We start from the raw sequence: 22,029 nt of genomic DNA, 5'->3' as shown, positions 1-22,029 counted from the left end.
TCAGATCGTTTTTTTTTTATTACTGACGGGCATTTTTACGCGCGCGAGAAATCCAGCTTTTATTAAAACGCCACGATTACGTGCTGAACGCGGGTTCTTCGTGTAAATGGAGTGAGTCACCGTCTCCTTGTAGTCTCCTTCTATTTTTTTCCTGGCTGCATCAATTTAGCTTCACGTTATCCACGGTGTAGTACGCACACAGCTGTTCAGCTGGAACGCCAATGTGTCCGCGCACAGCGCTAATCATTATCACATCATCATCATCATCATCATCATCAGCCTATATTTATGTCCACTGCAGGACGAAGGCCTCTCCCTGTGATCTCCAATTTCCAAGGGTGGCTGAACGGGCGTGTTGGTAAAGTTTTATCTTTGGTTAGCAGCGCGATTATCTACATGGAAGCGAGTGGAGGGATGGGAAGAGCGCTCCAATTTCCCCTCTCTTGCGCTAGCTGATTCAAACTTGCGCCTGCAAATTTCCTAACTTCATCACCCCACCTAGTTTTGTGCCTTCCTCGACTGCGCTTGCCTTCTCTTGGTATCCATTCTGTACCTCTAATGGTCCACCGGTTATCCATCCTACGCATTACGTGTCCTGCCGCTTAATTTCACCTAGAATATCGGCTGTCCCCGTTTGCTCCCGGATTCACACCGCTCTCTTCCCGTCTCTTAACGTTAGGCCTAACATTTTTCGTTGCATCGCTCTTTGTGTGGTCCTTAACTTGTTCTCGAGCTTCTTTGTTACCCTCCAGCCTCCAACAGCGCTAATTTCAGCAGCGAAATCCCGGAATGCTGCCCTGACTCCGGCTGATCTGATTAAGCCGAGCGTCACGTAGTGTCCATTTGGCGTGGTCGCTTTTGAAGCCAAAAGCACTTCGCGTCCATGAAGTCCTCGAAGTCCATGAAGTCCATGAAGTCCGCTCCACGCGAGAGTCACGCATGCGCCGTCAATAGCGGGAAAGCACGACAACGCCAACGCCAATGGTGACGGTGCAAATGCGCCTAGAGAGCCCGTACAATTGCTATCACACTAAAATGGAAGCAGTTCCACGTGTTTACATGGTTGGACTTATAACCACAGGTACTATTTTCGATATGACAAGAAAGAAACTTTTAACAATGTTATCCTACCCTGAAGCCTTGACTTGAAAACTAATGTTTGAATCATAACGTGTCATGCAGCTTTAATAAATCGCTTCAAATCGAAGTCCATAGCGTGGAAATAGGTACCATGTCATCACACTGGTACATAGTAGGTTAATTACATCACACTTATACAACATCTAAAAGATGGTGTAAAAGCAAAGCGAAAAGAATACAATGTGTCAGTGGGAAGGAACAGTGCGTCCAATGGCACAGTGAACACTTGACGCATACACACGCAAAAACAACAAAAAAAAGCAACGTCTACGTTGCATACTTCAACGTATGATAATTTGCCAATAAAATTGGAAGATCAGCGCTAAACTTGCGATATTAATAACACCAACCTTCCTACTTACAATGTTTGTAGATCACGTAAACAACACATCGGACACGAATCTGAAAAAACAAAAACTAAAAACAGTAGCAAGATGAGGAAAATATTGGAAATAGAAAAAAATTATGTTTGCGCGCAATGTGGTGATAAATAAAGGGCACGTCTACACTTGGGGGTTCAGAAATAAAACAGGAATTGAATATATATATATATATATATATATATATATATATATATATATATAATGAACGAGAAGAAAGGGAACCGAGGGGCCCGATTTATATCTATATATGTCTATATATAACTTCTGCTTAAAACAAAAGACAACATACAGACACATAAACAAGAAAAAAAACATTAAGCAACTGGCCCGAATGCTATGATACTTCAAGATCGCTGCTTGCGAACCCGGATAAGACGAAAATTATTCGCTCACGGTCATAAAGAAACCGCGGCCGTTGAAAAGAGGAAGGAAGCCTTATAAGCCGACCAAAATTTACGGCAAAGCTATGACCCTGCACTTCACTGAGATGAACAGACGTAGACTAGAGCCACAGTAGTCGAGGTTAAGTTATTGGTCCCAGCAGGCAGTACATAATACGGGTAGCCGGCGAGTCTCCAACTGGGGGCGCTAAATAAATAAAAAATAAACAGTTGTGAAAAGTACGACGCAAAAGATGAAGTTATTCTTTTTTTTTTTCTAGAAGGAAACGACGAGATGTGTAAAGGTTTATAGAATACTGCTGCACAGAGGCATTGATTAAATCATGCTACAGAATGCATTTCTCCATGTTTTTTTTTTTTTCGTAAGGGAAGCAACAGACGTACTGCTTTATTGGACAGGGTAATAACATACATGGGTCCAGTATGAGCCAAGTTTAAGGAAATACAACGAGAAGTAGACGCGAGGCCGGCGACGATGACTGGGACAAATTAGCTTTTTTTGTTTTTTGCATGTTTGCTTAGTTTTTTGTGATTTACTGTCTGCCGAGGGAAGATGAGACGACCGCAACGACACTGGGTGTTCTCGTCGGCGCCTAAACATTCAGACGTGAGCCGAACTATTGAATGGAGTGGTCTGGTTTGTAGAGGATCGAGCAGACAGCGATAAGTGCGACTGCCCGCTGTACATACTGATTACCACTGCTCCGGAACTCATCTGAGCTGATCTGTCCGGGAAGTGAAAAACAAGCGTTAAGGCGACGAAAACTTTTTAAAAGTGGTTAAACTACACTTCCGGGGTGATTGAGGCAGTGCCGTTTTCTACCGGATCTGGACGAAGAAAGTTCGCTTGAACGAGGGTTCTCCGTGTGACTGGAGAATTGCGAAAGCAGTGGGTTCCTTGACGCAGCAAATTGAGAATGGAGAAAAAAAGTAAAAAAAAAACAACAATACAAGAAACGCAGGAAACGATTTCCATGGTCCATTTTTTGTATTTCTCAGGGAACTTGCTTCAACAGAGGGTGTGTGGAGAAAACGTAATTACTTAGGATTTTAGCAGAGGCAGGAAGTGTAAATGCATATAGAAACAGAAAAACAAAGCATTTATGGTATGGGAACTTAGGTATAGCAGCGCTCATGGCAAGAAAAAAAAAGTAACAGAAGTAAAAATGATAGACACAATAACAGATGCAATAAATCTTGAATGCCAAACACGAACATAAAAAAGCACAAAATTTTGTTCACCAGTCAGTACACCAACAAGCAGTCACTGATTCACTCTCCGAGCCGTATTACCAGTTCAGCCAAATGACAACGTAATCATTGTGGCGGTGGTCGCGCGAAATTATTCGCCGAGGTCCCCTCACCATTGATTTCATTTTCATGTGTCTGCCTCATTACCTTATAGTTCTCGAGACCGTGCTGTCGATATCTGAAGACGACATGTGGCACAAAAAGAAAAAGAAAGAACCAGAAAGCTCGTCTTCACGCATAGCGTTCGCAGCAAGCATTTCCCGGTAAATATTATCAGTTGCATAAGCAGCAGTTGCCGGGAAGCGTGAGAAGTAGTCAGGGGCCCTTTATATGCTATCGCTTTCTACTCCTAAAAGCGAAGCCTAAGCGTCTTCCACGTTTTTCGTGTATTACTCGCCTATTTTGTTAGCAATAAAGTAAGGTGCATGGCGAGCCACTCTAATAGATGTTGACTTTTTTGAAATGGGGATTTGTACCGCAGTCTGTCACCCCTACGATCAAAACAGGTTCCACCATATCGGTGACAGATGGCGCTGCTAACCCTTTTCGCCGTAAGTAGCGGTAAAAGGTAGATACAGAAGTTTAGAGGAAAAAAAAAGATAAGGAGATTTATACAAAAATTCCAGCACAAAAATGCATGTGTAGCATACCTGATTAAGTAAACCAGGCTAGCTGATTATTTGTCCCCGCCCCGTTTCAAAGGGAATGGCAAAATCGTCATTATCATCATCAACCGCAGCAGCAGCAGCAAACTACCACCGATAACGACGATGCCGAACGTGGCTTTATTTCGAAGGAAACCGGCATGTAAGGCTTGGTAAAGTGGTACCGAAGTGAACCTGTACTGCTAAAATGCTGCGCGGTTCAATGTTTGAGCGGATATCAGTAAGCGGTTTAGCTGAAAGTGTCATGTTAACCTGATGCATCTATTGATGCAACACTCTAAAGTAGCGTTGCTCTTTATCGACCGGATTGCTTGGTAACTGTCAGCCTTTTTCTTTACTGAAATTTGCGTCTGTTTCTCACAGGACACTCCTTATTTGCCAGCGTTGTTCCTCATGAATGCGTCTCCCTTTCACGTTTAGCGCTTGTTTTCGCTCGCGAAAAGCTATTCGTTTTTGTTCGGCAGCCATCACTTTATCTCCCTCGGCTTTATATTTTCGCTGTGGTCGTTCTCTCATTGTTTTCTGTCATGATACCTCGTATCCATCAATGATGAAATGCCGACACGCATTGCCTCTCTGCCTGTCGATGTTCCCGACTCCTTGTCTGGGAATAGGGTGATATTTTCTTACTTATTTTAAGCCTAGGCTCCACCACTGACACTATACTCACTGCTCATACCGTACGCCTGCTCTTATTCTGCCCCGAGAAGTGATTGTGCACTGTCTGCGGTGTCAATTCCGCCGACGTTGCATTCATACAGTACGCGCACGTCAGCATCCACGCACCATCACCAGCCCCTCTCCATGGTAAGAAACACAAAAGGAAGAAGAAAAAAAAAACTGTTTCTTAGCAACTGCCCTTATCTTAACTTTTAATCTCCTTTTTTTGTTTCCTACTCCACCCCGCGCGCTTTTGTCCCGGGGCCAAGTGTTCGGCTCCAGTGATGCGTTCTAACCTCGTCAGTCACACTCACCCGTGTCAGCGATTTGGCCGTCATCCGATCTTACTCATCTTCTCGCTTGTTTCGATCACAAGTCACTTGTGCGTACGGACTTTGTGTCTTTCTGAAATTTTGCGCGTTGCGTCTGCCTTATTGCTTCAGTCAGCCCTATCGCATAGGTGGAGTAAGCTGGCTGCCGGCAATTGACAGACAACGTTATGGTTCATCGATGACTTCCTTAAGCACTTTTGGCATCCGCTTGCGCCAGCCCTTTCGTCTACCATTTTATTCGTCCTGTCCGCCCTTTGTAGTCGTGAACGCGATGTCATAAGCGTGACGTTCCCCAGCTGTACACTTTATTAACCTATTTTTTGTTCGGATACATTGATTTGCCCAGTGGCAATTACAGCAGTGCGGTTGGTTGAGCGTTTTTGCGTAAGATGATGCACAGTGAAACAGCAAAAAGTGCAAAGCAATAACTATGCAGGAATCGTTATACCAAGAATTTACAGAAACAAATGAAAAATGCAAATGAAGTACACAGGAAATTGTACAAACGAGGGATAACTGCTACTTAAACATGATTATAGGTAGGGCTAAGGAAATTTACTCGCTGCCGGCAACTTCACTGACTTCACGGGGAATTCCACTCCAATCGCTGATGGTGCAGGAAAAAAAAATTCTTGAAAGTAAGCGTATGAGATGAACAATTCTTTTTTATTACGCATGTGGTTAAGGGGATAGCGAGATCTATGTCGGCGGTTGAAGGTAGGCGTCACTAATTAGTGCTGTGCGACTTGAGTATATATCACTTAAAAAGGAAACACGAGAAAAAGTTCGACGAGACGCAAGCTTCAGCCAGCCGAGGAAATCCTTGACTGTTCAACTATTGTTACTACTTCGTCGAACTCAGCAGCTTAGACAGTCATCTTCATCACTATCATCAACAAAGTTAAACTGTGCATCTCGACACAAGAATAAATAAGGATTCAGAAGATAGAACATTCGCTGTAGTCCCATAAGACCCTTCTTTATTGGAAACGAAACACTTATGTACAAAGGAAGCAGGTAAACACAATCGTATCACAACTAATTGAAAACAAACCGAGCTGCAAGACGCGGCAAACAGCGACCACATTATCATGACATATCGCGCAAATGATGGCACATCATGACACGTCCCACATCATGATGGGATGGCACACCAAACGCATAAACTGTAAGGTATCCGAGTTCATTAGTGGAAAGAGGTGCTGATGCCACACTGACAAGTTTGTACTAGTCGCTTATTGGGAAAAGCTCTTATTACTTCTATTATTATTCGTCACGCTAGTGTGACGTAACAAGTTTTCTCAACAGCTATGTTCCACTCACTTATCGCTTCTTTTGCATGATCATGACATCTATATAATTATTGCAGGGCAGAATATTCTACGGCTAACATATATGTCGTTCGTCGGCGCACTCTAAAATATGCCTGTGTGTTTTAGGTCCGAGACTTAACAGAATGTAGAGGGGACGTTTGTGCTGCGATGATGTTCACGTTGTCTCCCAATTAATGCATTATTTCGAACTTGTGTTGATTCCATATCAGTTCTCATACCCGTATCTTTTTTTTACAAATTCCTGCATTTTCTTAGTTTTTTTTCCCCGCAGTGGAGTTTATCTCGCCAGTGGGAATGACCTGCCTTTGTCATCGAATGGTGTGGGTGAACTCTATGCTGGTTCAATGGGGCGTTGACAGGCGCGTTCTTTGAAAAATGGCCGTACCAATAACGCTACCGTGTAATGACACAACATAATAATAAACAACAATGCAAATAGCCGCAGTACTCTACATAAGCATCGCTACGAACTATCGCAGTACTCAGGTTTGTGCTGCAGGTAAGGGTAACTCCTAATAACACAGAAAAAGCTAACTAAAAGAAATACACAGGCAACACACACGAAGTAGCAAATGTGACTTAATATCATCCCCAGCTCGGAGTTACGGCAATCTGAGGAGAAGTGACAGACAATACAATTTTCGACTGTCTTTCGCGTTGTCATAGAAAACCACAAAGACACTTCCTACTACTGGCATTTTATCTTTACTGAGCTTCTTAGAAACAACAAACGCCGCGCAATGCATTGTCACCAAGGAGGTTTAAAAAATTTTTTTAAACCTCCTTGGTTCTCACTTAGGAAATAGAAATAAATACGAAAAACAGGAGCTCCCATTCTATCGCATTCAGCCATATCTTCACGTCAAGTTCTTTATGCCTCCAGAGAAACGGCAAGCAAGAACACTAAGTCGCTGCTGCCTAGCCTTGAGGCTTTCGCTAAATGGATTTCTGTTTTTTTCCGCCTTCTACCCAGCAACAATCTCACCACTGCGTGAGTAGCATCTGCTTCCCATAATAACTCCTCGAGCTGTGAAGGCGCCGTTTATTTGCTGTACGTTTACGACTTCACGCACTTCCCCTGAAAATGCGCTGATGCCAGGCTTTGCTGGCACGTGGAAGAAAGGTTAAGCTGTCGGCCATGAGCACGCGGGAATGCGTCAACCACGTGTTTCCGTCGCTTTTATCGTTATTTTAGTTTTTCCTTCTTTTTGCTGTTTTCTGTCTTCCGCAGTTAAGGCCATGTGTGCGGTTATAGCGTAAGGCATGCTGCTTTGCTCGGCCAGCGAAGGCGGTCCGTGGCCTGCGTTAAAGTACTGCGAGACTTCCTATTTTTTTTTATTAGCCAATGCCGGCTGACCGTTGCTCTTCCTCTTCTGATTCTGAAAATAGTGGCAAACTGACGCCATTGGGCCAGCCGGGAGGACGCGCGTGATGACGCTTCTTTTACCTCATGATGCACGCTGATACAAGAAAAGGGTTTCCAAATGTCACGGGTTTTGTGCCGTTTTTGCGTTCGTGCAATTTTAGCGTAAGTTTTGCCTGTACGTGTTCTGTAGCACTTGATTCTGCAGCATTGCATAGGTGGCGATCGAGGCGGAGCAACTATGGCCTGTTTCTGCAAGGCTAAATCCGCGTGCAGCTAACAGTACTCCTCCGTTTCCTCTTTAATTGCAGTGTTGGATAAAGAAACAGAGAGAAAAGCCGCAACAGCGCCGGGAAACAAGATTTTAAAATATTTACCATGCAAGAGAGACTGACGTGGCTTTCAGAAAGGTACAGAGAAAGTAATCCTTTGACACTGACGTCAAATTTAACAGAGATGGTTAGCAATGCTAAAAGCCACTGCGAACAAACATTACCGCTGCGTTCGAGTACTGACACCGAAGCCCCCTCCTACCTTAAAAAAAAAAAAGGTTATATCTTACTGCCCGGACCCTCCATTTTTTTTTCTCTCATTGAAATCACCACGGCATTGCGCAGAAGCAGGCTGCAGTCTTATAATTATCTCACGCGCTTCTGAATAATGCAATTAACAAGTCGCTCTGAAAAGCACACTCGCCCCCATTGCCTCTTTGCCGTTTCAATATCTTTCCATACCAGAAAAAAGTTCAAGAACACTACTCTTCTCGTTTTACGTAAATTCTATCACATTTCCTGCGGATTCAGAATAAGATTCTGGCGTACTGAAGTTACATTGAACTATTTCGTATCAGTATGGTCTCATAAGTGCAGAACCCGGCAAAAGTTCAATGAACCGCCAGGCACAGGATAACAAATAGTAACGACCTATAGAAGCAGCAAGAACGATGACTACATCTCCCCGCCTTGGCCCATACCTTCTCGTCTACGCGGCTATGAGCCTACCCAGCTTCGTTCATTATTGTTTTTTTGTATATACATCCATGATGTCCCTCTCAGCTTTGCTGTCGTCATGAAATACCAAGGCTGCTTCACTATCATTGCGTTAGAGAAAGTATGATGGAGTCTACGCAACGTCAGAAAAGTTGTACGCCATCAATCACTGTGTGAATGGGTCACAGGCGTTCTCGGGGTTCCCATATCTCTTTTCCGCTGAGGGGACAGTTTAAGGATATAGAAAAAAAAAACGGACGGGGATGGCTGGCGCGAACGTTCGCGATAGGGCGTTCAGATTTCTTCCTTTGTGTGCGGGATGTTCTTGTTCTTTTGCCATCGGTTCTGATGCGTCGCCTGTAAGCGTCCCAGTTACGCTGGAGTAATTTCTCTTGCTGCAAGAACCGACGGCGAATCTTAGGATAGAAGTGCTGCGTGAACTTTCTCTCCTTTCTGAACGCTCAATCTATATGCGTTGACATCGGGCTTCGAGAATTATGAGTTGCGACTGGTACGACAGAGGAAGTAAATATGAAAATCTGTTTGTAGAAGAATTTATTATCGTGCAGACGATTATGATCAAGTGACATTTCAATGCCCTCTATACTAAGTGCACGGCCTAATGCGTTCGAGGCACTTAGCTTTTGCGAAATGCTGCTGCGCTTTCGCACTCGGCTGTTGTCAGATGTCTGATTTAGCTTTAAGCTTTGGGCAGATATACGAGTATAGCCCGTTGGATCTCGATAGCATGTTGATTGAGCGAGATCTATCGGGCGATGTGCTTCAACGTGAGACATCTGGGGATGAATTCACGAAGGCTTTCGTTCACGCCAACTGTTTGCCATTGGCTGGAAGCCTTCTCAAAAAAGCCAAACATCGTGATTGGTTGCTCCACTTGCCACTTGCTCTTGCGAACAGTTCTACAACTTTTTTTTTGCGCATACGGGCCCTACTGTTTATTTATATTTAGATCGACGTAGTTTGGTTTCTCATTTATTTGATATTTTTAGGGGGTCCATCCGCTAGCCTGAAAATTGTAGTTGAAGGATATTTTACTCTCTTTTCAGTCTTCCCGTAACCTTATGTATTACAAGTATTCAAATTTTTATGAAGGTTAGATTTCTTTCCAACAAGTGAAGTCTTTACATTTTTTTTTTACTATGCCGCGGTTGTCATTATTTTCCTGTTGTTTACATCTTGCGTCTATGTTATCCTATTGAAACTAAAAAAAAAGACACCGTTTCTTTTTTCTGAATCTTTCTTAAATTTCTTACCACAGGTCGGGTATGTAACTTACACTTGAAGCCATGATGCTTGGTTCACCTTAAGAATCACTGTCAGGACAGGACCTGCACAAGGAAGCCACAGTCGTAGTGGTGGCATTACCGCATTCCTGTGTGGGCACACATTTGGTCATCAGGCATGTTTTATGGACGAAGAGAAATCTAGTCTCTTTCACTTTTGCACCAGAGAGTGGAAAAAAAAGAAAAAGCACAATAGAAAGAAGAATGCGGATCTCACGTGCTGCCGAAATCGGTTTAAGCGAAGCGCTCATTGGTGTTTGCTAAGAACCTTGTTCTTGTTTTGCCACCACTTCTAAGTATAGCGCGTACATCCCTAATCGAACAGATTTTTCACGGAGCAACAGCTCGCCGAACAAGTACGTAGGTCTCTCGAACACACGGATCCCACGCTTGAGGACGAAAGAATGAAGTAATGGCAACGATGGAATGTCGACAATGGCATGACATTGCAATGACGACAATGGCGTGACAGCCACGGAATGACGGTGACGGATAGTGTATAATGTAAACAAATGCTCTACACATTGAAATGAACTGCCTGTTCCACCGAGTTCCCGTTTCCTGGCGTATATGAAGGCACTCCTGGAGCCACAGAATGCGACAAAGAAGTTTTCTTGCTTATATATTTGGTGTATCTAAATAAAAACATGTTTAGAACAGTCACTGACTGCCACCACCTACGGCTTCAGTTACTACGCATTGCGTACATATGCGACTTTAAATTTCATGGATAAACAATAGGTGATCCAAAAACAGCACAATCACAATATTGAGGATCCTGATTTGTTCATCTCGACTGGTACACAAACTGGCTCAGGATTCATTTCTTGTTTGCTTGTGCCTAATAATACGTTTTCTATTAGCGTGATGAGCAGTTTATATTATTCCCATTCTAATAGGAACACCTAAATGATGAAAGCTAGTGTAGCTGTAAGAGTTCTACAAGATTGTCTTGAAATGGTCACTTAAGCAACACCTCATACAAGTCGTGCGAGCGACCACAGTCTGGAGACCTTGATGCCACGTGTCAGCTTCATTCCACGAGGAAGTATGAACATGATGATCTCGTTTCTGGTAGAGTCCAGTCTACGTTTGTTGGGAACACAGAACACAAACGCAAGCAGACAGCAGCAGCATACGACTCGTCTTCTGTGACGGTATGCTTGGTGGTGTTTGTAGTGGTGGTGGCGATGTTGCTAAAGCGGGGGGATAACCTTACTGTCAGAGGCCTGCAATCTCCCTGCGCGAGCGTCTCCTCTCCCCGTCACGAGGATTACTTTCATTTTGCGTCAACGAATTCGACCTCCGTAACGGTTGCGTACGGGTCGGAGCTGCGTCAACTCAGGATTAAACGACAGACGCCACCGGAGTAAACATTGAAACGGCGACAGTAGCAGGCCAGTAAGGCTTTGCGGCAGCTGGCAGCGAGGGCCTGTAGCGTGCTTTGGGATTAGCGAAGAATTCGCTATAGCGAACATTCGACGCAGGAAATATAGGCCACCGCGAACGGCCACAGCAGAGTGATATAAAGAAAAGTAAGCTGCGGAACTATCGCGAGACGCATTCACATCCGCAAAAGTTTCCGCGCGGGATTTTCCCGGCTTCGGTCAGCCACGATCCCCGCGTAATGAGAAGGCTTAAAAGCAGAGCAAGGTTATTGTGGTATGCGCGATGGAGGATTATCTTCACTGGCTGCTTTCTGGAGACCGACTTTTTGAAGCCGCTAGCGCCGTTCATCAACGTATACAAATTTATAGCAGAATAACTCGATAGCAGTAGAGGCGAGATTACAGAGAACACCGCGAATTGCTGAAACTAGCGTTCGAGTGTGTCAAGCATTAAATTCCCTGCTGGTGTGAAAGTTCAAAACTTGGGTACGCGGTTTTTCCTCCGTCATTGCTGATGTCGAATAATCCTCTTTAAACGTACACCTTCGGAAGAGCGAACAATCACAGTAGCGTAAGATTCTAGCTAACCAATGGGTACAGACGTGGTGCAGGGGCTCTATGGATAAGAATCTTGGTAATTTTTCTAGGAGACCATTGGTTGGCGTGTGGTAAGTTGAAAGTACAGAAAGGCTCGTGTGCAAATCTTTCATCGCAAGCGTAGGAGGGATGAGCCAATGGGAAGCGTATATGAAAACTTGTACTAGTCATGTACGCAAGCCATGCATGAGTGTCTTGCCGAAGTCCCAGTAGAACGTCTGCGATCACAGGCCCATTCCTAAGTTTTGTCAAGGTTGCAGTCAACATCTGTGGGCATTGGGGCCCTTCTGTTCGTAAAGTGATTGCCCGTCTCATTCATATAGGAGCTCTTGCAAAGATTTGATTCATTCAAATCAAACCACACATAAATGTGCTTGAAATATTGCTTATTCAGTAAACAAAAGGACGGCGACGGTCCATCGTGCCTGAGACATCCTAGATCTTCTGGTATATGTCCTTGCCACATTGAAGTCAATCCAATCCTTATATGTGAGAATAGGCTGGCTTCACGTTTACTCCAAACAATGATGCACTCAAGAGCATCTTGAAGAAACTGCATTCATTTGCCCAGGCCCTGGACGTCACACCAATGCTGTGTGTTTGTGTGCACAATGTGCACATCCCACTAGTTACGTAGCAACAGAGTTGTTTGTGTCTTCACCTTTGTATTGGGAGTAAACGAGCGCTCGCGTTTACCGCCACTATATTCACCTAAAGTAATATCGGTATGGTGTAATAATTCACCAACAACTCAGTATGTTAACAGGATATTGTCGTGATGCGCTTCGCAGCACTGGATGCGGAAATTGTGCGAAAGTAGCGAACTTATATTTCACAAAAGTTGGAATGCGCAATTGCCTTTCATAAAAAAAGAACTCTCGGGCCAGCAGCAGATGCCTGTACCTATACAAAATTAGTGCTGAATAACTCGATAGCGGTAAGCGCTACGAGTTATTAGTCATAAGTTTTGAATGTGATTATCATGTAACGCGCATAATACAAACACGTGCCTGAAGCTTCCGGGATTACATCCATTTCTTGCCATTAGAAAGTATTGTTACACTGTAGCAAACTGGAAATCGACGAGAAAGTAAGTCGCTCTATTGCAAAACGCTCACGCGCTTAGCTCCTAGTATTTACCAAAAGTAAGCTAATGTATGTAAAGAAAGCACTGTTTCGTGGAAAGGTGGGCCCATTGAAATCGATCCGTATGAAACAGCGCATCGTCTCTAAAGAAAACGGAAAGCAGCGCTTTCGATTTGCCGTTGTCGAACTGCACGCGATTCTGCGACCTGACCATGGTTTTGCAGCGGCAACGACATGCATAGCGGATTATATTTTCCAAACGTTCAGGACGTCAGACGGAGTGCGGCTTCGATTTACTTCTTCGCAGGATGGAATTTCGTTCCTTTTCCGCATCAATTTAAAACCAAATACCCTTGAATGCCATTATCGTGGCACTCAAGAGTAAAAAAAATATATAATCGTGGAACAAGAATATCGTTGAAAACCACAATTTTATCGAACAAGGAAAAAAAGACAGGAGACAAGCACGGGAACTGTTGTAGTGACGAATGCTCTCACAAATTAGTTTGTTTTTTATATGACATTTGGATTCAACACGGGAGTTGGTCGCAATGGAGCAATATATAGGAATATCGGCTGGGTATTTAGGAACCCGAACACAAGGAATGTGTTGTTCCAGGAAGAGTCGATGGTCTTAGATCTTTACGAGTTGGTTCGATACCTTATGGAGAATTCACGACGGTGGTCGTTTCGAAAACTGCAGCGAGGCATGCAACCATTGACGTTTTCTTCTGCACACTTCTGCAATACTAATATATTTGGATCTTACTAATGGTAACTCAAGCTTGAAACTAAGCGTAGTCGAAATAACGTGTTCTGGGGAAATTTATGGTTTCTTTTCTTTATTGTATAATCTTTCCATTATCAATTTAGAGCATAGGAGGTCTACTATACTTAAGCGTTTGAAATTGTTACAAAAGCAAAAAAAAAAAACGTGCTATTAAATAAAGCTTCAGAAGCGAAGATCATAAATTTTAGTTTCCTTACTGAGGTTTACATTGGAGATATCGCAGTTTGTCAACATAAATCTAGCTCTCCCGAAAAAGCTAGAAATATCCGTACTGCAAGCTACATGAATAGAGAAAGGATTCTTAGCAGTTTGTTATGACATTGCTGCAGAAGGCTCGTTCAATCTTATCGTCAACAACACAATAAAAGTAGACAGGAGGGAAGTTCACAGGAAGATAAGAGGCTTGAAGTGAATAACAGTGGTCCAGCAAGGAATATCGCTGATGCCACCGTTTCGATAACGAATCTGATCCTCGTCAGGGCTTGCCAGGGCTTGTCCTAGTTGTCTCCAGTGATGGTGAGGGTTTGATCCCTATTATTCGCACCAAAGCTGAATCATGCGAAACACAAGTGAATGGGGCTCCATTCTTTCTCGCAGCTTTTACGCAGCAACTTACATTTTAAACGCAAGTTACAATTCCTGAATGTATCTTCTTTGATTCCGTAACCGTGTTCCGTAAGCAAACTGCAGCGCAGGACAAATACGCGCGACCACAGTTTGTATCACACGCCAACTGGATTTACAATGTAGGTACACAAGTTTCTACACTAGTGTTCAGTAAATTTTGTAAACATACTGTTGCCCAAAAAATAAAAAAAATAAAAAGAAAAAAAAGCACCAGACCGACAACAATGTGTGCCCAGATAAAAAACAGTCAAAGAACTTTATCTAGTTTAAGCTAAAATAACTACGAATAGCTTTAAAGGTCGTGTTCGCCAATTGAATTATAATACGTACATATATATATATATATATATATATATATATATATATATTTAGTTAATTATTCATTTATTTATATGATACAGTCATTGGTGCTGTAAAAGTTCATACTCGGTTACATATACCCTAGCGTTAATTTGTAGTTTCGGGTAAATTTTGTTCAAAATGCTAATTATGATTATGTGAACGAATAATGCAGTGTAGCGCAACCAACAGTGTTGCCTAGAACAGTGCAGTTTGGCAGTGAGATTTATGCGCACTGCTCTTATCAAAAATAAAGTTCACTGCCTGCCTGCCTGCCTGCTCTTATCAACGTTCTCGGCGTTCCGATATTTCCTTGGGAGCATACCGATGAAGGAGTTCAGGATTTCTTTATTCTACTTTTCCCTACGGCACACATAAAGCTTTCCGATATTGCAATACTAACGCTTACACTTTAGCACGCTTCCTCGTTTTATGCGTATCCACACAGGTGTTGTTCCTTTCACTCAAGCGAAAGCTGCGGTGTGACAGGTATGTCAGTCTTAAAAAAAACGTTCTCAATATCTCTGAAAAAGCTAACCAAGAACTGTTTTCTTCTCGCGAAATACCAAGCTGGTTGTACGAGAAGTACGCCGAGGACGGTTCGCATTGTCGAGAAAAATCGTAGGCTTTGCTTAGATAGTTCAGCCAAGCACCAGCAAGTGGGTGACAGCAGCCTCAGTAAGAAAACAAGCCGAAGAACCATTTTTTCAATCTTCAGTCACTTTTCGCCTCCGAAAGTGAGAACTTTTCTGCTCTCGATTTTTTTCTTATTGCTATCGCTGAAAATGGGTCCTCTCTGCAAGCGGTTGTCTGCAGTGCCATTTGTCAGATGCAATGAGGTGAAGCTGCAGGCGACATCCACGAAGCCAGTGACGGCTCGTTCGAGATCGCTTCGCAGTGCCTTTTTTTTGGGGGGGGAGGGGGTATTTGGCGCCAAGAACTCATCAGATTGCCTGAGTGGCCGCACGGAGTCTAAGGTAGCAGACAAAGATAAGAATGGAAATAGCAATAAATGCAAAGAAACCTCGAAAACTCAATTACTCGCGGAACTAACAAGAAAATTCGATTGGCTTCACGGCTGACAGCATTCTAGGAGAACGACGAAGCTACCATAGAAAGTTTCTCCACTGAGAGTCTTGGAACAGTTCGCGTATCGCCGTGATCTACACCGAGGGAAAAAAACGAGATAAATGGACATGTTGGTTAAGCGGATAGAAATATGGTTTGCAGTGCATCCTGTATTACTGCCGAAAGTGATCAATCTCCCATTTAGATTTTTCTCACATCCGTTATTATGCCTTTTCTAAGGCGTCGTTGTAAAGTCTCCGAGTTTCACTCTCGTGCATCAGCTGTTCTCAACACTTCTTGAATTCTTCCTCCTGGCATAGGTTTCCTGCCTCAACTTGTCCGGGTTTTAAGGAAAAAATATTTTTACATGTCCTTTTGAACACGTTTCGGCTTGCTTACCAATTACACTAAATCTACTGGAGTTTGGGTTTCTATTTGAGATAGCTGACTCCTTAGCATAATACCAGTTCGGCCGAATTAAATGATTCTACAGAAGACAGGGGATGAAGTATTCGGAAGTACATAGAAGACGCAGGAACGCAGTGCTTTGTGTCCTCAACGCGCTGTGTCCAGCCATCTGCTACCGTCCTGGTTATGTTTCGTTGGCTGGCAAAATTAAAACATGAAATCTGTGGAAGGTAGTTCCAAAAGAACATCAAGAGGAGAAAACTCCAACAGTGAAAATAACGTTAATAGCTGCATTGTCCAGGTGATTCCTTCCCCCGTATGCAGCCACCAGACTGTATCGTGAAAATTTTTAAAGCGTGCTGTGTGGGAGCATGCTCAAAACTGTCACGACATCGCAGAATCCCTCGCTCACCTACAGGGTGACTCATGATGCTCATGCACCGGCAGAAACATTCCACGTTATTATCGCTCCTTGAAATAGGAACTCATATTAAACTAACTTTAGGCATGAAGCTAAAGTTCTCTTTTTTTTAAACTCAGCATGCCATTTTATTCGTATTATATTCATACGCCTTCTTGCTCCGCCAGTAGGTTTAAAGAATTCATAACCATGATTTCCTGACCACTTTGAACTTTACTAGGTAGTGAAGTTTTCGCGGGATCAAATCCCAGCCAAGACGGCCGCATTTGAATGCGGGCGAAATGCGAAAACACCCATCTCCTTAGATTTAGGTGTACGTTAAAGAACACCAAGTGGTCCAAACTATTCCAGAGTCCCCCACTACGGCGTGCCTCATAATCAGATTGTGGTTTTGGCACGTAAATTCCCATAATGTTCTTAAAGCGAAGCTTTATACGTCTAGGCGAAATCGTATACGGCAAGGCAAAATCGCCTGTGTACGGGGAAATTATCATCATCAGCATTGGCTCGACTGTCGTCTTCTTCCGCAGCTGGCTCGTTGGTTCGTTATCGTACTCGGCACGCGCTCATGCCACTGCTCCCGCGTTCGTCGTCGTCGTCTTCTTCCACAGGTGGCTCCGTTGCTGCTAATCACTCCCGCGTAGAATTTCACTTCTCTTCTGGCGTCGTAATGGGGAGGCTGCGTTTATGGGGGTATGAGTCATTGCCTAAGGGAGTATGAGCCATTCATTGTCTTGCGTAACGTACAGATTTAATTTTGAAGCAATTTAATTTCGAGGAATCGCCAGCGGCAATGGCGGGCGAATGCTGCTAACCACGCCGCCGACCAAACTCGAGACATCGAACGCAAACGACAACGGCAGACTGCGGGCATACCGTCAGTGACGTCGTCGTTCTCTCCGTCGCAGCCGAACGTGTGCGTAACCTCATAAATGAGAAATACTTTATTGAACACTCGGTATTAAACCAGTGATAAACACCGGGACCGCACGTTTCAGAGGTGAAGGCCACGAGCCTCGGCTCGGTTTCAGAGGTGAAGGCTACGAGCACTACGTCTTTGTGGCTGGAGCTTATTTGAAATTCATAGATCTGTAGATTAAAGGGTGGATCATCTCGACCATTGTACTGACGTGTTCATGGAGCCGAAGTGGTAGTACATTGCTGAATGCAGGCTATCTTACGCAACCATGTCTACTGTTCTGGTTATTTCTGTGACTGCGGTTACAATGTTTCGCAAAGGTATAACTATACCATCAAGCAAAACCAGCAATGACAAGAATTTTCTGCTCTGTGCGGGCCTTTTAAACTATCGCTAGTTATGCAACAAACCACAAGTAAGTGCAGCTGCGACCACAAGCACTTTCAGCTAGCTGCCTGCCGTAGCAGTTATACTTGCACGCCGGCGGCGACAGCACATTAACTGAATTATTGATTGGTTGTTTGGTTGAGGTGCTTGTTGTTGACTACGTACAAGGCCATGATCGAGTTGATCACCACGCTCGGCTGAGCAGACAACTAAAACAAAGCGGGCGAACTCGGACCCGGGTTCTTGAATAAAGTTTATTCTCTCTGTCTCTCTGCTGGCGGGTTTCAATAACAAAGGAGTATACGAAGAAATCTTTGTCCCATGTGAGCACTGTTTGAGCGTAGCCAGTTAACTCATGATCGCTAAGACGGTTGTCACATGGTGCATTTTCTATCGCGATCGAATCCTATGGGGATGGAATTTCTCGATCCCGATTGGATTCGTTGCACATGCTGCGGAAGGACACCAATCACGATTGGAAATCTTTGATCCCTGTCTGACTCGATTGTCGTCAGAAAATGCCATCCTGTGACACTGGTATTAAAATCGTAATCCTCACATACCAACCCTTGTCCTTCCTTTCATGCGGTCAATTAGTCGGTGAATCAATAAATTCCGTGTGAACTGTAGTTAAATTGGATTTTTATATATCCATTTGGCTGAATTGACCTTCCTGTGCGTCTGTTGCTCTTATTGTCTCCTCAAATTTTCTATTTTATTGCGATAGCAATTATATGGACACTCCAAAGCAGATTTCTGCCGTCGGCGTCACCGTCGCCGTTGCCGTCGCCGTCGCCGTCGCCGTGAGGTTCCGTATGACGTCAATGGAGATGAAATCGTCGCCGCGCGCCGCCGAACGCTGTATGTGCGAGTGAAAGGGCGCGAGGGACGCGCGCTTTCACGGGGAGTGAACTGACGGCGGAGAAAAAACGCGCGTTCTGCGCTGTGCTCCCTTAAGGGCTGCAGAAGTAGGCGTCTCTTTCCTCCTTTACAATCACCATATATGTAGAGCAAACGCGCCTTCTTCCGACGCGCGAAAGGCGGTGGGGGGGGGGTGAGGTAAGGGAGGTGACGTTTAGTTGCGGCACCAAGTGCCTATTTATAGCAGAGGCTCCGGCAACAGTCAGCAACGCCGCACGCATTTTGTGCGAACGCGGGCAAAACGCCGACGGCGTCGACATTAGTTCTGCGTGTTGCCGGTGCTGCTGCATGTCCAAGTTTATACAGCTGATAAAGCTACTATCATTACTCCGTATAGCTCTCTACAAATTTGCTATCGCATTTGATGCTTCACCTTTCAGGTGAAACTGCGACCACTTTTTTTACTTTCTTGCCGAATTTGAGGCAATTTTTTTATACGTGTCTGGGCTCTAAAGCCGAACCCCACGGAGTTATGGTTCGGCAAGTGGCACAGAACACCCCTTTTTTTTTTCCGCGGGTAAGCTCACGCGTCGAGACGTTTGGCGCCTTTCGATCTGCAATTGCATTAGAAGAAACCGACTTATCAAAAACACCACGAGCGCAACAGGACACTATGAATCCACCAATGAAAATTTAAACAAGTAAGCTATGTATGATCTACAGCATGTAAATATGTGTATATAATATCCAGCGTGTCCATAATTCACTGCAAATGAGATCATTTCTTGGTATAGCACGCTGCTCTTCAATACTAATATAATTTATACCTCGAAAGTCGCACTTCATATCACACACACATGGTGCTCTAGTGAATCGCACCAAGAATGCTTCGCTTTACGTAGCTGTCAACTGGAGTTGAGTCTGCCTGTGCTTTGTTAGTGATGTTTCCGGGCTCCTAAGATACTCCCGATGGATTTAGGTGGACTCTATGCTTTTAAAATTTGTGCTCTATTGCCCATATTTGCAATGTTGTAAAACGTAACTCATGCCTTTTAGTTCAAGACTAAACTGTCTGGCTACGCAAAATTTTGCGGTGCTCAAATGCAGGTCAGTATGTGTTACGACTTTCTAAATTTCGTGGCTTTTGACATATAAAAGTTCTGTTATGTAAATCTTACTTTTGTGTGTCATTACCGTCATGGTGAGGATGTGAAGCTCACATTCGGTTTTGATTGCCGAACTTCTTTTGTATTGTGCTCAGCATTTCCTCTGTGTTCCAGGATATCTTGCGGCGGAGTAATTATTTCATAGTGCTGACGCACGAAATAAACGTGAAATATACGGCGCCGAAGAAGCTGCGGTGCAAATGTACAGTATATGTATAGGTGTACATTTTGGACTATAAAAACTGAAGCCATGTTCAGGACAAGAAGATCAGGTGTTGTCAATTCCATCGCATCTGGTTATGTACAGATGTTCTGACACGTGGAGCAAAGTCATATTACTCTGTATATTGAGCAAGCGTTCTCCGAGCAATTTTGAAAGTTCGCACTTTTGTCGACCTTTCTCAAATTAATTTTTACCAGTTTCTGAAAGCCCAAATGCTAATCATAAGTTTAAAGATGCTTCGTTCAATTTGCATTCCAATTTATAAAATAAGCCCGCTTGCTGTACATAAATATCTGCGACATAAAAAATTAAACTGCTTTAGCACGACAGGGTGCCAAAACCTAAATACTACTTCTAGTAAGTAGTAAGTAGGAAAAGCGTAGATTGCGGCGTTACATTTACCAGTTGCAGCATCACTAGCTGTAAGTGCACGCGAAGTGTTAAACTCACACAAAATGTCAAATTTAAATTTCCTACCACAGTTAAAGAGAAAAAGTCATAGATACTTTTTTTTATGCGAAAGTGTATCAGCTGGACCTTTCTAATCCGTGATCAATTCCTCGCACTGTGCAAGATGCAACTGATGTGCCAATTTGCTCTGCAGCTGCACTTGCAGTCTTGCTGACGTACTTGTAGTATGCCTTCAGTAAGGAACCGACTGCCGATTTTAATGCCACTAGCATTCTTTGGGACCTTCGCGCCCTTTGAGAGGAATATATGTCCGTCTTTGTCTCTGGCCATATCCCTGCCAACTTTTCTCGCTAAGTAGTCCATAGTCTAATGAAGCTCTTTAACCCATTTAGGTCTTCGGCTATGTGCCACTAGTTATGCGCCGCTCTTTATTGTCAAAATTTCTTCAAAATTTACCCGCCTACGGGCGCAATCGAACTTGCCACTGATATACACGAGACAGTCTCGTCTTCACACCGGCGCCACGCGCGGAGTTCGTGGTGGCGCCACTACGTGGCGCAACGCGCTTAGTGTGGAAGCGCGAGAGATGAACCCGACTGCATATGCACGCTTCGTACATGACGTGTTTTGGTGGCGGCAATACGGTGCATGTGTCGCTGCCTTGCTTCAACGCTAATCTCCACATCCACCATCAGTTGGGTTCTGCCGAAGTTTCTAGATAGAAAATTAGGGCCTGTTTGCTGTTCCCGTGCGCACTGCATGGTGCCAAGCACAAATAATATGGCGCACGGCGTCTCGCATGTCCCAACAATCGTACTTGGGATATTAGGCACGCTGAAGTACGCGCACGCGTTGTTTGCGTGCGCGTACTTCAGCGAATGCTTCATACCTAATGCATACTGCAAATTGTTTTCGATTGTTATCCTTAGGTGGTGCCGCAGCCTTCGGTAGATCACTCGAACCTGTCGAAGTTTACGCGAATAGCATGAATAATAAAAGAAACTTCCAGGAGGCTCTAAACAAGCTGCTGCGCTGACTTTTAATTTTATCAACTTCGATTTCCATATCATATTTATGAACGAGGCTTTACCTTATTTGCACAGGCTATTCAAGTTAATGGAAAATGACATGCCATGAGAGACATGAAGACAATGACATTTATTTCAGGGCCAATGGGTGCTGCTGATATCGTATTTGAGAAATAAAGAAAGAAGTGAAGTTGTTTGGGTGATGCAATGTAGTACGGAGCTGATAGTCGATGGTCATTTAAGGTCACATAATTACGGCCAAGGACAAATAAAATGAGTCTCGAATGGCAGGAGGCAAGGATGTGTGATGAGAGTGAGAAATTTGCAAGCACAGGATGGATTCGGCCGGCACCAGTTAAGGGCAATTTATTTATTTTAATCATAGTGTCAACCCTCTGCTGAGGATTCTTACAGGGAGGGTTTTAAATACAGACAAACCATATATACAGGTACATCAAGCAGAAGCAAAATCACAGAAATACGTGTTT

Source organism: Dermacentor silvarum, chromosome 5, assembly GCF_013339745.2.
Source record: "Dermacentor silvarum isolate Dsil-2018 chromosome 5, BIME_Dsil_1.4, whole genome shotgun sequence".
Taxonomy (NCBI): Eukaryota; Metazoa; Arthropoda; class Arachnida; order Ixodida; family Ixodidae; genus Dermacentor; species Dermacentor silvarum.
The sequence above is the reverse complement of the archived record's forward strand: the minus strand, read 5'-3'. Positions refer to the sequence as shown.